General features: G+C 33.4%; 1 long non-coding RNA gene across 1 annotated transcript; it reads right to left on the bottom strand.

The window, feature by feature from the left end:
- LOC308191366 lies at positions 1-7,599 on the bottom strand. Its single transcript, XR_013947918.1, has 3 exons — positions 6,295-7,599; positions 2,109-2,158; positions 1-16 (listed from the first exon to the last, which is right to left on the bottom strand). It is a non-coding gene; the product is annotated as an uncharacterized lncRNA (long non-coding RNA).
- Positions 7,600-8,951: the final 1,352 nt, after the last annotated feature.

The following is an 8,951-nucleotide window of genomic DNA, read 5'->3' as shown; positions in this document are numbered from 1 at the left end:
AGCCAAGAAGGAAAATCTACATGAGAGACAAAAAAGATTATTATTGTTTTTTTTAGTTTTAATAAAATCTTCATATTAAAAATTATATTACTGTATTTAGTGGTGTTCTATTTTGTTAAGGTTTTGACTAACTTTTTCACTTTTTTTTTGGTCAACAGAAGAAGCTTTCTCATGTTTGTCCATCTCTATTGGATAAATGTAAACTTCAATGTCATTACTAGGCCATTATACTGTGGATGATTTAAGTTCCTTTCACAAAATACACCAGAAAAAAAAAAAAAGATAAAAGACATAATAGTATGATAGTAATAGTGTTATAGTATAATAACACATCAGGATATTCTGTTCAAATGTCTTCTGAAACAAAACTGTTATGAAAACAGATAGAAAAATAGTGTGAGTCTATTTTCCTCATACCAACATCCTAATGGACAGCTGCAGTCTGAGCAGTTTTGGTAATTTGTAAGAGATGCATAGAAATTCTTTAACAAATTTTCATGATCCTAAGGGTGCTAAGCTGGTGAAATCTATTGTCCTAGAAAGTCTATATCTGAGATGTGCTCTCCTTGTCATATAGTATATAAGAAATTAAAAGGTACGAAATATATTCAGAATACTTAAACTGAAATATAGGAATCAATTCAATGTGGAATACTCATCGGAATCTGATCATATTTTGACCAGACCCATCAGAGACCACAACAAAGTTTGACACGTATAAAACCAGAGAATTCAGCATTTCATATGCAGTTGTGAAGTACATGAGATTTAATCTTTTTAAGTCAAAAGAGAAAGCTTTTGTCACTCTTCCTTTTTCAAATGTTTTTCTCCAAGACTAGCAGTGGTTATCTGAGGTTATTATTTTATTACATTGGGCAATGAATCAATTTAAAAGAGTGATAGTTCAACAAAGGACTCACACCACAGTAGAATAACTGAATATTTTTTACCACAGTGAGCTCAGATATTTTTCATATGCACGCCATTTTGTTTTAGTCTAAGATTTCAAATACTTATTAGATGATGCCCTATTATTTACATAATATTCCCTCTTAAGTTTCAGTTTCAAGAATCTGAAAGGTTTTTTATTATGTCCTTCAGAAACACAAATTTTAAACATTGAAAAAGTTGAGTTTTATTTTTTATGATTAAGAAAAAGAGTTAGGGTGTGTCTCCCTCATGTTTTTGAAACACATTTGTTTTGAAATGGAAGCCGCTTACAGAAACAGTCCATCAAAAAGAGACAAATTTTGGAAAGATACAAATAAGTAATGTTCCTTTCTTTGTTGCCTGATGCAGCAGCTATGATAAATCTTGACATTTTTACACCTCTTCAATTATATCTTGAAGGTTGTTTTCATCATAATTATTAAAGCTTATTACTTCTTGTTAATTATGTTTATGTTTTTATATCTTTCAAATGTTTTCTTGTTATGCTGAAACATTTTGATATGGAGAACATTTGGAAAGTTTTTTCATTTCTAGGAAAATAAGAATAGAACTGTTTTACTGCATCCAACAAATCTGCTAGGGGAAGATTAAATATATTTCAAATAAGTACAATTATACTGCAATACTGTAATGTGAAATTTGTGTTCAGCATGGAAAAATAATATTTCCTTTGTGATTTGCAAAACCAACTATCATATTTGCAAGGATGGCATCATTTAATTTTTTAAGGATTTAAATAACCTTATGTTTCATAAAGTGCAAAGCTATGGGATTCAGGAGAGAAAAAATCATAATGAAAAGCAGATTCTTTAACACTTTTATTTTTTTTCCTCAGAATGCTTGTGACATTTCCCTTCAGTGTGAAATATTATTTGTAATATTAAAAAGAAGCATGTCCTTTTTACATAATGAAATGAAGCAACTTGAGTTTCACTGTATTTTGACATACATTGAGAGATATTTGGAAATTTTTGGCCATTTCTTTCTTCTAATTCTTATTAGCCTATAAAAGCCATTCAATATTTAATGAAAAGGGAAGGATTACAGAATAGTCAAGATATCTGAAGCCAGCAGCTTAGATTACCAGCTGTCTGACATTTTCAGGTATTGAGATTTGTACTTCATTTTCAGGGGACAATAGTAATTCTCTTGCTTACCAAGCATCATGTAATGAAGATGTTCCACCATATGTGACAGACGTAGGGTCCTGTAGAAAAGACATATTTTATTGCTATGCACTCTCTACAGTCAAAAAATTCTAATTGATATTCTATAGCAACACAAGCAATCTCCTTAGCTACTAGAGAATTCAACAACAAAGGCTACTAAAAGTTAATTATTGCTATAGTGCAGGGCTTTCACCCATCTTTCCTTCCACTTAAAACAAAAGGGAAAAAAACTGATTAAGAAAACCAAGTAGAGGTTTAATACAAAGGTTAAAATTATGTCTCTTACTTGGATGTGACTGAATGGGAAAGAACTCAGTGAGCCTCCAATTTTATATCCTGGTAATTATACAGAAGTAAGACATAATCAGGTTGTAAAAACTGTAGAAAGTAAATGGTTAGTGCAAAGAAATGGCAAAGTGACATGCTTTGTTGCATGACAGATATCTACCTATCAATTGTACAAACATAGAACACTTTCATCTGCCTTGCCCTTTCTCTTCTATTTTTTTTTCCTCCTAATATTTCTAAGCTCAGGTAATACACTTTTTATCTTTCTAGAGAAAGAAAATATCATAATTCAGGAACTTTTTAGGGATGGATTAACTGTATAGGTACACCATTCCTATAAAGCTGTTCAATCCTAATTGTTTCTGGGGTATCTTTACATGACTGTTTTCCAAGTGCTGCCAGTGAACTGGTTTAACATTGCTCTTTTGAAGCAGCAATGTGAGGGACAAAGAGTATGGTAAGTAAGTTTACCGAACCTAATGTATGGCAAACAGTTCATGTGACTTGCCCAAGGGTATGCAGAAAATCAGTGGAGAAGATGGAAAAAAGTACTGGAATCTCTCTGTATGCTCACAGTCTTATATCATTGGCACAAGATTGTCCTTCTCCATTGTAATTAGCATTAATACAATTCATGCAATAATTTGACTGATTATAGCACCAGTGAATTAGTGTTAAGAGATAGTGCATTGTCTGCCTTCAAAATAATTTTTGGAGATATGGCCCTGTTTCCCCTTGGGAATCTGTGTGCCAAAGTAGTGAAGCAAGCTAGTGAGAAACCAGTCATTAAAGTACTTGACCTTCTCCTACAAATTCTTTTGCCCTGCTTTTTTACTGGCAAGCCAGTAAAGCCAGAATAAAAAGCCAGATTAACAGCTGGTAAATCAGTGTAATAACAAAGGATTTGGTAAAGCTCCATTTATTTATCTCCACTAGAGATTTGTCTTTTTAGTGTTGTGTTGTTGTTTATAATAATACATTTCAGACATCAACAAAATAACAAAAATTACCTCAAATATCAGAATTTGTAAAAATAAATAATCTTAAGGTCATTTAAGTTTACTTATATGTTTAGAGTCATAAATGTTTTGATTGACAGGCTGAACAAAATTGTTTTCCCTGAAAAGGTATGTAGAGAGGTTTTAGCAAAGGAAAATTTCTCCCTGTTTGCTGATAGCTGAGGAAGCTTTCATTATTAGTTAATTATTTGATTTACTGAACAGTCAGAAGTGGAGTTTCCTTATCTCATTGTTTAGCAGATGGCATAATATTCAAATCAGGACTCCACAAAGCTGAGAACTGTACTCATTTTTTCTACATATCAGTTCTCATCTTTGCCACGTAATTTATTTATTTATTTATTTCACATCTGGTGACATAGTAGTGTACGTGTCTTTCATGCACATTGGAATCATCACACAGTTTAACTCAACAGTCAAAACAAATTCCTACACATCTGACCATAATTGACTTCAGTGTTCTCTCTTCTGTACACGTGCAAAAGAAATGAATGTACTATTCTCAAATCAAATTATAGGAATTCAAATCCTCAGCATGATGTTCTGCTTTACACAAGACTCAAGTTCAAAGTGTAAGTATCTTGTTATTTTCAGAAGGAAAGGCATGTTATGTATATGTTATATACATGGACAGCTACACTATCTGAGCAAATGTATGCATAGAAAGGCAGACCGCTGGTGCAACTGATCGGTTGGTGCTAATACCAAGCATGTGGTATCACATTTTTATTTCAATTACTTTATTTTTTGAGAGAAATGAAGGAACTAGCCCCTGTGATGTTGTATAATTCAAAACTGCTGTTTCGGTATTTCACTTTTAGGTTATAACTAAACATAGGAAGGATGTAATAAGCTTAAAAACATAGCAAGGGAAAGTAACAATAGCATGTTCATTTTTGTAGGCCAAGTGGATCTTCTTGGCTCTAAATCACCTGCAAGTTTTAAGATTTTTATGTTGATGTTAGCTAAATGAAAGCAAAACTGCAAATAAATAAATCACTTCTCCCTGACTTCTGTTTTTGTTGTGTAAGTGTTAGGTGTCACAGTAGAAGTGATTCTTGAAGAGGTAAATCATCTTACAAAGAAGTAACTGTTGTATTTTGTTGTTTACCTTTAAGAACTTCTGATTTTATTTGCAGACCTGCACTCAGGGAACTTCCATTTTATAAAATTATTTTAGCTCTGTTTCTAAGGAAATGGTCAGCACAGTCACTTGTTAAAAGAGTTAGTAGAGGGAATAATCCTTACACCCATATTATTCGAAGTAGTTTTATCTTATTTTTAATTCATGTAACCTTCCACAGGCTGTAACATTTGGATATTTGAAGCTGTTAGACATTTTTTGCAGGTGGGCCTGGAAGAGCGCTAATTGGAGTCCAGTATTAGCTGGAAGTGATAGAAGAAACAATTCTCTAGATTGCTAATTCTGATGTTAATGGCCCAGATGTTAGTGGTAGCTGCCAGCTGGGAACACAATGGCCAAAAGCTTTGCATATGTAGTGTAATTCTGATGAGTAAATCATTTGACCATAGCTAGTATTCTTGGCCTGTGTGATTTTTATGCCTTTTAACCTTATTGCTTCAGCCTGCATCTTAGTTAAGAAATTGAGTGAACTGTTAAGAAAACATTAATGAATTTCAGCTTTTCTGCTATTCAAAGTATTCTTCTGTCTCCCTCCCCCCCCCCAACCCCAATCCCCGTTTTACACTATGTCACTCATGATATTAGATAAATAAATTCACTATAGGTAGATACCAGCATATCTGTGCAAGCTTACTGTCTTATATGCAAAAGAAAGACTTCCAAAGTAGGTGCGCTTTTTTTTTCCCCTATATCTAATAAAATTACAAATTTATCACCTGAAAACCACAGAAAAACTATATTTTAATTTTCAGACAGTATTCTGTAAGGTTTATACTTCCAGGTTATATAAAAAGAATTATAGATGATAAGCTCTGTCATTTGACTTATTTATATATGTCAAGTTTATGCACCTCCTGCAATGCATTTAGATACTTAGGATTCCTTGTGAAGGTAATGGGGGACAGGAGTGCTTGCCACTCAGTGACTCACGTAACTGCACACTTACACATGCCAATAGGTTTCACACTGGATCCCTATGATTTTTATGATTTTTTTTTTCCCCAGGATATTCTATTTAAGGGTTTCACATATCATAGATTATTTTTTTTTCCAAATAATATATTTCCTTAAGCAAAATTCATACATGCATAATCAGTTGTAGAAATCTTGGCAAAATAGAAAGGCGGTCTTACTTCAGAGATCCTCCTCCATTTTAAATTAAGTAGTAAAGATGGGCACGTGGTAAAGACTAAAACATATGATTTTAGACAATAAAAAAAAAAAAAGGCCAAAAACATTGGAAAAGAAGGGTTGCAATGTAGACAGACTATCATAAAATTCTAAGAGCTTTGAAAAGGTAACATTTCTTTCCTAACAACAGTTCCAGTAAATACTGAATTAAACTGCTGATTATACTGCAGTGTTAAGGTCAAGGTTATGCTTCAGACTTACAATATAGATTGTACATGATCACTTTGTCTTTGTACTATACAGTATATTGCAACTCTTACCAGATAAAACACAATGTGGTTTCTAACATATGAGTTTTTAGAATTAAAAAAAAGAAAAACAAGAAAAAAAGAAAAAAAGCACAGCAAAGCAAAACAAAACAAGCAAACAAAAAGATAACATTCTTAAGTATTTCAATAGTAAGTAGTAAGTAGTTAAGTAGTAAGTCAAAATAAAAGTAACTCAATTTCAAAAATATTGCGTGACTAGTGTTATGATTCTCTGTAGTTAGAATAATAATCAATAGAAACACTGCAGATTGCCATATAATTACCTGCATTCTTCTTGGGAAGTCTATACCTAGTATAGTTTAAAATACTTGCATTTCAGCTACGTCTGTGACCAGCCAGTCTTCAATCCAGATCTATACTAGAATTAGGCGGGAGATTGAATTCTGTCTATGAGTAAGGGAAATAATAAGCACAAAACCCCTCAATTTTCAGGTCTGTTTTCCATATAGTATTCCTTGGTAACACCTTCTCTGTAGCACCTGGCTTCAATGTAAACGAAAGAAATACTGTGGCTTATAATGGGTGAAGTGCATTAGCTAGGTGGGTTCTCTGCCTATGATACTTGGCCAGATAGCTTTTTCCAGGAGGATTTAAAAACCTACAAATATTCATAAGCAAAGTTCTACCTGCTCTTTCTACAAAAAAAATAAAAATAAAAATAAAAATTAATTTTTGGCAACTTGTGTTTTTCATGCTACTTGTAAGAACTTACCTTTTAATTTTTTTTTTTTTAATTTGGTCAAAGCTGATCAATAAATTGAATAATAAGTTGAATAAATAAGTTGAACCAGAATAGAAGGCAAGAAAGAACTAGACAGAAACAAAGATTGTTTTTTAATGAAACCGAACTGAAAATAATATATGAAAATAATTTGATGTTTTCACACTGCTCTAGAAAAGACTAAAAATGATTCTGCCGGTTTGACTGTTTATCTCATCAGAGTGATGATGTTTTGCATGGGGTTTTCATCATTCAATAGATCTTGAACCACTTGTTCTATGGCATGAAATAATGGACCTTCTTATTTGCTGTTTTATGTTGGTAAGGAAGCTGGAGTGCATAGCTGCACATAAGAGAAACGGTATCTGAAGTCATGGTGGCGAAAACTAAAATTTTCACATTTGGGATCCTCTGTAGTTGGACCTAGCACAGTTGAAATCCCTCTGCTCTCTCCAGAAAAATATTTAATGCACTGTAATGAGCTATAACATGCTGAGTGAGCAGGAAAATCTGAATATGTGAGTAATAGGCTGAACAGATGTTGAAGGAGAAGTTTGCCCTGTAGCTAATCTGTTTCTGGGAAAAAAAAAAAAATAATAAAAAAAATCACATTTAAACAGTTGGGTTCAGCTCATGAAAGGGAGAAATAAGTAAAAAAAAATGCTGTATTTCAGCTCTTCAGCTTCTCAGCATCTTGCAGGATCCAAAGAAGACTTTGGTGTCCCTCCTTGTTTAGAATGTCATACACTAGGAGGACAGAAAGAAAGCCTATAAGCTCTGGGCATGGTGAATTAAGCTTTAACTGCACTCAGCAAAAGCATTACCAGCACTGGTTAAAAGAAAAATTCAATTCAATTTCTGTTTGTAGATGATAGCAATAGATGCTCTCTGTACATCACTCTTCATTTAGAAGGTGAGCTTCCAAAAGAGATGTCTCTGCTTTTCTTCCTCTCTTTAATCCATTGTACATAGAATTTTCCTGGGGTGGGTGGGACTTCAACTCAGTGTCTTAGATGCTTGAGTTTATGAGGTTTTGACAGAAGTAATGAAATTACGTTAGTCAAAAAGTTGGCATTTACTGGAGCTACTGTTTTCTGTTCAGTTATTAAAGACAGGAGACCAGGTCATTTAACCTCGAATAAATAACCTTGAATAACCTAGAAAACAATCTTAACCAGTCAGCTCTGCTCACACACAGCTCTTGTTCAAATGCAGATATTTTTGCCATTATATTTCCATACATTGTTTCCTGGCACCTTCTTACTACTACATATTCCATACATACCCTAATGGTAGAAAGACTGCCAATACTGCAGGTAATAAAGAACTCTACAGAATATGTATGTTACTGGATTGCCATACCTTAGACCTATTTTTTTTGCAAAGCCTAAAGGAAACATCTGCTTTCGATTTGTGCTTTTTCTTACTACAAATCTTGTGGTATTGACTCTGAAAAGACTGGAAAAGAAGGGGAATATACTACGAAAAGAACTTAATCCAGAGCTGCTGAGAGCTATTTATAGTATGATCTTGCCTTGTATATCATCACTTTTGGCCCTCACTGTCTTTGGTTAGTGTCAGCTTTGTATCTGTCTTTGCAAGAATGTATGCTATTCAAAAAATAAGTGGTATAAAGCATGCCCTATACAAACTTAGGTAAAAATATTACCTACAAGATAACTCAGCCCATGAACTAAAATGGACAGCAGAATGAGCGCTCACATCCCTCTAAGAAACAGAACAATGTTTTGACACTCCATTTATGGACAAACTCACTTATTTTACCAACTATATTGTAAATCGTGCTTGGAGGTCAGAGAGCAGCACTAAGCTCTGAGAGTAAAAGGATAAGGAACAGATTCTAACTGTAACTTTTAAAGTCTATTCTTTTGTCAGTTTGTGTCACAACCCTAAAGTTGCATCAGCTTAGATTAAAAATAAATAAGAGTCTGGAGTGAGGAGTGACTGTCTAGTCTATTACGATTCGGCTGAGTCACAGTCTTGTCAATTCCTTTCAGCACTACTGGCTCCATGAAGTATGGCAAAACAGAGCACTACTCAATTGTTATTTTTCCACGCATCCCTAAGTTCCCATTAAATATTCTTTGCCTCTCTATAATCTGGCTGTATATTTCATTGCAAAATAAAACCTTCAAGGTAGAACATTTTCAGATTTAAAGTAAGAGTAAAGAGTTCTTT

Source organism: Anser brachyrhynchus, assembly GCF_964034855.1.
Source record: "Anser brachyrhynchus genome assembly, chromosome: 2".
NCBI lineage: Eukaryota > Metazoa > Chordata > Aves > Anseriformes > Anatidae > Anser > Anser brachyrhynchus.
Note: the sequence above shows the minus strand (reverse complement) of the source record. Positions and strands in the feature narration are given on the sequence as shown.